Raw genomic sequence first — 8,574 nt, 5'->3', positions numbered from 1 at the left:
AAAAAAAAAAAAAAAAATGTTCTCCTGGTTTGGCAGGTTTCTGGGCAGAGCAGGTGTCACTGAGGTTTCCCTGGAGGCAGTGCACTGATACAAGGTAGAAGATTGTGCACTGGGCTGGGAGTGCCTGTGACAGACAAGAGTGCAGGGTATGATGTGTATGGGTTCACTGGTTCTGATGGGTGACCTGAGGGTCAATGATTGTGGGCTGGGCTGGAAGGTCCTCAGGTGGACATGGTTCCTGGGGGCAGTGAGTGTGGGTTCATTAATTCCGGTGGACAAATCGAGGTTCAGAGGCAGTAGGCTTGGATTGGAGGTCCTCAGGCAGAAGAGTTGCAGGTGATAAAGAGTGTAGGTTCTCTTGTTCCATTGAAGCAGCTGACTGTGAAAAATGGTAGGCTGGTATTTGGTCTGAGGACTGCAGGTTCTTGAGCTCCACACACCACAAAGAGGGCCAAAAGAGAATAGCAGAGCTTTGGCCAGGAGCCTGAGATAGAACAGGTAGCTGAAATGTGACTCCTTTTTAGAGAACAAAGGGGCAAGAAGCAAGAGTGCCAACCACATGGGAACCATCTCTCCTAGTCCAGCATCTTGTTGAAACCACTTGGCCTGGCACCTGACTTATATACCTGCTGGGCCCTTGGGCAGGAAAGTCACAATAGTGTGCTCTGATGTCAGCACAGTGTCTCCATTCTGAGGACTCCCCTCATGCTCCCCCTGCCTGAGTTCCTGACCTGATCCCATGCCAGCTTTTCCTTCCTTCCAACCCCTTCCTTTGTCTCAGAGTCCTCTAGCACAGTTGAAACTGTTGAATCTGGAGGCTATTCCTGGCGTACAGGCAGGGCAGTCCTTATACCAGCTCGTTCCCAGAGATTCACCTCTCATCACCTCCTGGGGAGTGTAGTTGCGTGGTCTTGGTCCCTCTCTAGGATTCACCCCCTAACTGAAGCCCCATACCATGGACAGGTCCGCTTGATGTTTCCAATGTGACTATAAACCTGCTGCTGCTCCCTTTTCAACTATTGAAGCTTCTGGGTCCAGTATTTGGATCTGAAAATGGATCCTCAGTGCAGGAGTTTTCAGGCTGCCTACGATCCAGGGCCAGGATGGAAGGAGGTAGACTGCAAGATCAGGAAAGGGCCTCATGCTGAGAGAATAGCACAATAGGGACCCGAGAGTCAGGGGAGCTGGTGGCCCCTCTTAGGCTGTGGATATAGTCAGTTCTCAAGAAACCCATCACCTCTGTGTGGCTGCCTGTCCTTCCCTGTCATCAGGGAAGATATTAGCCCTACTCATTGCCTTCTGTTTCAAAATGACTGTCCATTCTACACTTGGACTTTTGCTCCCTCTTACAAACATTGTTGGTACTTTCTCCCACGGTCATGTCTTTCTCCATCTGCAGTAAATACCACCACTAAGCTAAAATGAATGTAAGTTGTTCCTGCATTATGAGGGAATGGGATCAGAGAAAATAGGCCCATCCTCAGGGAGAGAACCATGGTTGGGGAAAACCAGTCACAATGCTTCCAGTTCCTTCTACTAGGAGCAGGTAGGATTTTATGTTGGTTTTAGGTAGCTGGTGGTGTATGGAAGCATTTAACTTCTTAAAGTAAAAAGGCAGAGGATAGGAATAAGTTCTTACTCTTTGTCTTGAGCTGGTAGGTCTGTGATGTCAGGACCTGTGACAGCCAAAGTGAGGCCATGAGGAAAGTGCTTAAAAGAATCTCAGAGAAGCTGATGCAAAAGCTTGTCTTGTGGAAAGGACAGACCATCAATCCTGGAGCCTCTTGCCTCTGGACTTCTTATTAGTGAGATCCAATCAACCTTTGTTCCAGCCACTTGTTAACATGAATCAACCCTAGAAGATTTAGCACATCTCCAGAATAATCTAAATATCCAACAGTCTTCACTAAACATCTGTTGTGTAATAAACTTTCTAACTCCCAACATTTGCATTTATCCCAATGACATGTGGGCCTCTGTAGGTCCAAGTCATGTCTCATCCCTTTGATATTCTGCAGTGTCCTAGCATCTGGCTCACTCCACAGTTAGGGCTAAAAGTGTATAATGAAGAATAGGATACAACTAATGGCTGATAGGGAGCTCTGATGGTGTAGGGGTTAAGGCATTCAGCTGCTAACCAAAAGGTCAGAGGTTCAAACCTACCAGCTGCTCTGAACCCACCACGTGCTCTGCAGAAGAAAGATGAGGAAGTTTGCCTCCATAAAGATTTAAAGCCTTAGAAACACTATGGGGTAGTTCCACTCTGTCCTATAGGGTGTCTATGAGTGGGAATCGACTTGATGGCAGTGGATTTGGATACATAATAATACCATTTATCAATGTTCTAAATCTTCCTCTAGTTTCATAATTCAGTCAGAGCTCAATAAATAACCAATCTGATCATTGTGATTCCTCTTCCTACAGCTCTTTAATGGCCTACTGTATTTGTATTAAAATATACTTCCCTCCAGGACATGGAGACAGTTCTGATCTGGCCCTCACCTAGCTTCTGGACCTCAGTTCACATTCACACCCTCACACCTGTACCCTCCTTTCTAAGCAGTCCACTGTCTAGAATTGTCCAGTATCTCTCTAGAATATTCCTGCCTTCTGTCACCCAATCCCTTAGTTCTTCTAACTTGCCTCTTGTCTGATTCCTGCTAGACTAGAACTGCCAAGGATTGGGAACATCTTAATACTCAATTCCTGGTCCATACATTTTTTTTCCCCCACCATTATGGGGTTTATTAGGGAAGTAATAGGCTACAATTCAGGTCCAGGAACACTCTCAGGATACAATTCTTTGATCAGGACAGTATCACCTCTGCTGTGCCTTCAGACACTCCTCACTGGTCCTTGGCCTCTTGCCCTGGCCTCTGCCTCTGTAGGCCAGGTAAGCCTGCCACTCTATCTCCTGTGTCTTGGTTCCACTGTCACCATCTCTCCACTGGCTGGGGTTACTCTCCACTGGGGCATCTCTCTGACAAGGAGGTCCAGTGCAGGAATCTCGCATCCAAGGACGCACTCCACTTCACCTCCAGATCTTCTCTCTTGATGGCAGTGAGATCCCTTGGCCCACACATTTTATTTAACCAATGCTCAATAACTATCAGTTCTTTAGTTAATTAGCCTAAAGGTGGACAGAAAAGTCTTAATCTGGGCACCTTGCAGGAGGAAGAGAAAATCATTTACTTAATGCTTAACTGCCCAATGCTATGCTGTCAGAAAGCATGCAGAGGGAAAAGGGGAGGGGACTGATTGAATGCCAACAGGAACTGTCTCAGGTGATGCTTCATTCAGGACCTCTCTGGCTACAGATGAACACAACTCATCATTTTAAGGGGAAAAAGTGTGGAGAAAGCATTTAATGCTTTCTGTAACTGAAAAGTTCTAGATGATCTCCCTCTAGCAAGTGTACAATCAAGGTCCCAGATGGTGCCTCCACACAGTCTCTCAGTCCCCTGTGTTGGATTCACTTTCAAGATAGCTCTTCCAGATAATAGGACATATTAGCTTTAGGTTGCCCTGTAAGTATCTGTTTTAAGACAGCTCCACTAAGAATCCCAGGGTTAATTCACATTGGTCCAGTGTGAGCAGCATATGACATTCCCCAAACGACCACCAAGGCCACAGTGATGGGGTACTCTGACTGGCCAGCCTGGATCACACATTCACTTCCTTTTGGACTCAACCTCACCAGGAGAGCTACAACCCACGTGGGGCAGGCCATTCTATGCTTACACTAAAAGCTCCTAAAGCTAACATACGCTTGGGCTTGTGCATGACATTTTCAACAACAGGTCCTCTTTATTTCCTGAGTTTCCTTCCCCCAGGGAACTAGGACAGCATCTGCATCACTCCTCTCTAGCCCTGGAAGATGTGATCCAGCAGCTCTGCCTTCTCTTTGCTATTTCCCTCCACCACCCACCTCAGTCTTCAATGGTCAGCTGAGACATCTGTTGCAATTGTACCATAGGTATGAAAGGCAGCTGGAATCACAAGTCCATGACTGCCCAATTCTTGACTGTATTGTTCAATGTTCAGCAAAATGTCCAATATTTGGGTTACTTGACTGATCTAAGGTGTGAATCTCCCTATCGGTGGGTGCATCACCCTGGGGTAGGTGTTCTGCATGTAGGTCTTTCTACTCTTGGGCTGAGAGCCAATCCATGGAAGTGAGTCCATATCTAGGCCCAAAGGGTAATCCAGGGCCAGTCTCAGGGGTTCCACCATTCTCTATCTGACCATTAATTCTGGTCACTTTTGTGTTTTTGAATTTTGTTCCATATTTTTTCTCCCACTCTAACCAGGATTTCCAGTTTTGATCCCTTTCCAAGCAGTTCGCATTGGTGGCCAGGCATCATCTAGTTCTGGTCTTGTCATGAAGGCTGAGGTTCTCGGGGTCTATCATATCTTTGGACTAATTGTTTCCAGTAGTGCCTTAGGAATTTGACTGCTAACCAGAAGGCTGGGGTTCAGATCCACCAGCCACTCCTCAGAAGGAAGATTGGGCAATCTACTTCCATAGAGATACTGCCTTGGAAACCCAAGGAGGGGTTGCTATGGGTCGGAACTGACTCGATGGCAGTTTTTTTTTTTTTTTTTTCCCTTCACTCTTCTTTGCTCCAGATGAGAGTAGACCAATAGTCCCATATTAGATGGCCGCTTGAAACCGTTTAAGACCTTAGTCACTACTCACCAAAGTAGGATGTAGAACAAGATTTTTATGTACCGTGTTGTGCCAATTGAGCATGATGACCCCCAAGAGTATAGTTTCAAGCCTCTGGGCCCAGTGATTCTCTTTCTCAAGATGTCTGGTTGTCTCTGAGAAGCTACTCCAAACCTTTCTTCTGTTGCTTCTGTAATGCATATGGATAATTTCATAGCACAAGTGTATATGTTAAGATTATCTTTAGCCAAATCTATTCTTGGTCTTCCTGTTTGCCTGCCCCCACTAGATCTTCTCACCTGTCTATGCATTTACCCATTGCCCAGTGTTTGGTACCAGGGGTAATGCAGTAAATTGTGCATGTACTAGTATTCACCTCTGTTGTCTATATCTTTTATGCATGTTTCTATGTATTTACTTTCCCCTATGTTACAATTCTGGTTACAGAATCTTTCCATACCACCTCTCCCCCCACCCAAATCAACATGTGAACCCCAACTAGTCCAAAATTTTCCCTCCCATTCCCTCCCATCCCTTGATAAGCAACAAAGTAAATTTCCTTCCGAGTAAACCTTTCCTTGACTTTTTACATTAATGGACTCACAATATTTGTCCTTCTGTGATTGACTTATTTCACTCAGTGTAATGTCCTCTAAATTCACCCACATTGTGAGATGATTCATGTATTCTTCATTATTCTTTTTTATTTGTTTAATTTTATTTATTTTGTTTTCAAGTCTTGATATCTTTCCAGCTCTGTGATTATTTCTTTTTCTTTTTTAATTGTGATTTGGGTGAAAATTTACAGAACAAATTCACTTTCCATACAGCAGTTCACATACACTTTGCCTCATGACATTGACTACAATTTACCACCATGCAACAGCTCCCCTCCCACTTCCTCCCCCATAGTTACTCTTCCCTGTGTCCTTCCCTCCATGCACTTCTGCCCCCTGAGCTATCTCCCTGTGCATAACCAGCCCTTCTTTCTCCCATGATTGTTATCTCTAAGGAGTGTATCTACCTCACGTAAATGTTCAACTCCAATGCCTGTCTTTTGTTTGGCTGGAAGCCACAGGTGTGGGTTCAATTCCACACCTGAAGGGCAGCTAGGGACTATAGTCTCAGTGGTTCCACCAGGCTCTATCAGACCACTTTTTTTTTGTTTTTTTTTTCCAAATGATTTTGAGTTTTGTTCCACATTGTTCTCCCTCTCTATCCAGGATCTCCTACATAGATTCCCCTCTGAGTGGTTGACAGTTGTAGCTGGGCACCATCTAGTTCTTCTAGTCATATAGGCTGGGGATCACCTGGTGTACCAGTTGCTAGGACTAATTCTTTCCATGAATCTTTGGTTTTCTTCACTCTTCTTTGCTGTGGACAGGGAGAGACCCATCATTGCATCTAGATGGCAGCTTGCAAGCTTTTAAGATCCCAGTCACTACTTGCCAAAGTAGGAGGTGGAACAATGTTTTGTGTAGTATGTTATGCCAATTGAGCTTGATGTCCCCTGTGACTGTGGACCCAAGCCCACAGATTCAACTACCCGGTACCGCTGGGTAGCTGGCTGTGATCAAGAAGTGACTACAAACTTGTGCCTTGTCAGCTCTACTGTACACCTGGGAATTCAGATCATACATATTCTAGGACCATCGTCTGCCAATCCTATACATGGTCTTGAGTACACTCCCTGTTTAATATAAATATCTAATAGTTCAGCCTGTCTATGCATCTATCCACCCATATAACCATGTTCACCTTCACATACAACAGTACGTACACACACAGCAGTACTTTATGTGCAAAAGGGTCCATCTTTGTTGTCTGTACCTCCCATGTACCTCTCTATGTCTTCCTCTTCCTCGATGTCAACCATGTTGATCACTCTCATTTGGTACATTGCCCTTCTCTTCACCTGAATCAATACTTATCTCTACCTATCTAACAGTGTTCCTTCCCCACCCCTCCCACCCCCGGTAACCAACAAAGAAAAATTCCTTCCATATAGAAATATTTTCTTGAATTTTACAATAACAGACTAATAATATATTTGTCCTTCTGTGACTGACTTATTTCACTGAGCATAATGTCCTCCAAGTTCATCCATGTTGTGCGGTGTTTTGCAGATTCTAGGTTATTTTTTAAGGTTACATAGTATTCCATTGTGTGTATGTACCATAGTTTGGTTATCCATTCCTCAGTTGATGGACACCTAGGTTGTTTCCATCTTTTGGCTATTGTAAATAATGCTGCAATGAATATGGATGTGCATATGTCTGTTCTTGTCCTGGCTCTCACTTCTTTAGGATATATACCTGGTAATGGAATGGCTGGGTCAAATGGTATTTCTAATTCCAACTTTTGAAGGAATTGCTATACTGCTTTCCATGGTGGTGGTACCATTTTACAGTCCCACCAGCAGTGTAGGAGAGTCCCAATCTCTCCACATCCTCACCAGCATTTGTTATTTTCTGTCTTGTAGAACTTTGCTACTAGTGCTGGAGCAAGATGGTATCTCATTGTTGTTTTGATTTGCATCTCTCTAATGGCTAATGATTGTGAGCATTTCTTCATATCTTTGTTGGCCGCCTGAATATCCTTCTTGGTGAAGTGTCTATTCATGTCTTCTGCCCATTTTTTAATTGGATTGTTTATCTTTTTGTTATCGAGGTGTTGGAGTTTTCTATAAATTCTAGAGATAAGTCCCTTGTCAGATATGTTATTACCAAATATTTTTTCCCAATCTGTTCTCCTTTGACTCTTTTGGAGAAGTCTTTGGAAGCACATAAAATTTTAATTTTTAGAAGGTCCCATGCATCTAACTTCTCTTCTGCTGTTTGTGCATTGTGAGTTATGCTTGATAGTTTATTTATGCCATATATTAGGGCCCCAAAATTTGCCCCCAGTTTTTCCCTGAGGAACTCTATAGTTTTAGGTTTCACATTTAAGTCTTTGATCCATCTGGAGTTAGTTTTTGTGTATGGAGTGAGGTACACATCTTGTTTCAATTTTCTGCAAATGGATATCCAGTTTTGCCAGCACCATTTATTAAACAAACATTCTCTTCTCCATTTAATGGATTTGGGGCCTTTGTCAAAGATCAACTGACCATAGGTCGATGGGTTTACTTCTGGGTTCTTAATTTCATTCCATTGGTCTATGTGTCTGTCATTAAACCAATACCAGTTTAATGGGAGTTTTGACTACTGCGGCTGTATCATAGGTTTTGAAATCCAGCAGTGTGAGACCTCCTGCTTTGTTCTTCTTCTTCAAAAGTGTTTTGCTTATCCAAGGTCTCTTTCCTTTCCATATAAAGTTAGTGATTGGTTTTTCTATATCCTTAAAAAATGTTGATGGGGCAGCCGGTAAGATGGAAAAATAGGCAGAGAAGTGACACAGACCTTCTTCAACAAAGAAAGAAAAACCAGTTGACAGAGATACATAAGATAATCCTGGAACTCTGAGCTTTGAAAGGAACTATACAGAAGTGGATTAGGCACCAACTAGTGGAAAAACCTGAATGAAAACAGTGATTACAGAGAGAGTTGGAGCTGCGGACTGTCAGCTACTCTGATGAGACCAACAGCCTGAATATTTCCAAGTGGTGTTGGGACCTGAGAATTGACCTAGAAATCAGTCCCAGTCACAAAGGGCTGCAGGGACAACTGCTCTGGTGGCCTATGACTAGGAAGGGAAAAAATTAGGAGGGAGACAACCTGAGCTGTGGACTTTCTGCTGTCCAGAGGGTGCAGGTATTTTGATTGTTTACATGTGCCAGCCATTTTGGATATTTAAAGTGACCAAGGGCACAGCCATTTTGAATGTTTACAAGTGGTAACAATTTTGGATTTTAAAGTAATAGCATTCTCCTTTGGATTCCAGGGACCTAAGAACAGGCTCTGTTT

Source organism: Orycteropus afer, unplaced genomic scaffold, assembly GCF_000298275.1.
Source record: "Orycteropus afer afer isolate SDZICR_OR568_19922 unplaced genomic scaffold, OryAfe1.0 scaffold00157, whole genome shotgun sequence".
Taxonomy (NCBI): Eukaryota; Metazoa; Chordata; class Mammalia; order Tubulidentata; family Orycteropodidae; genus Orycteropus; species Orycteropus afer.
This window is presented reverse-complemented; position numbering follows the sequence as displayed.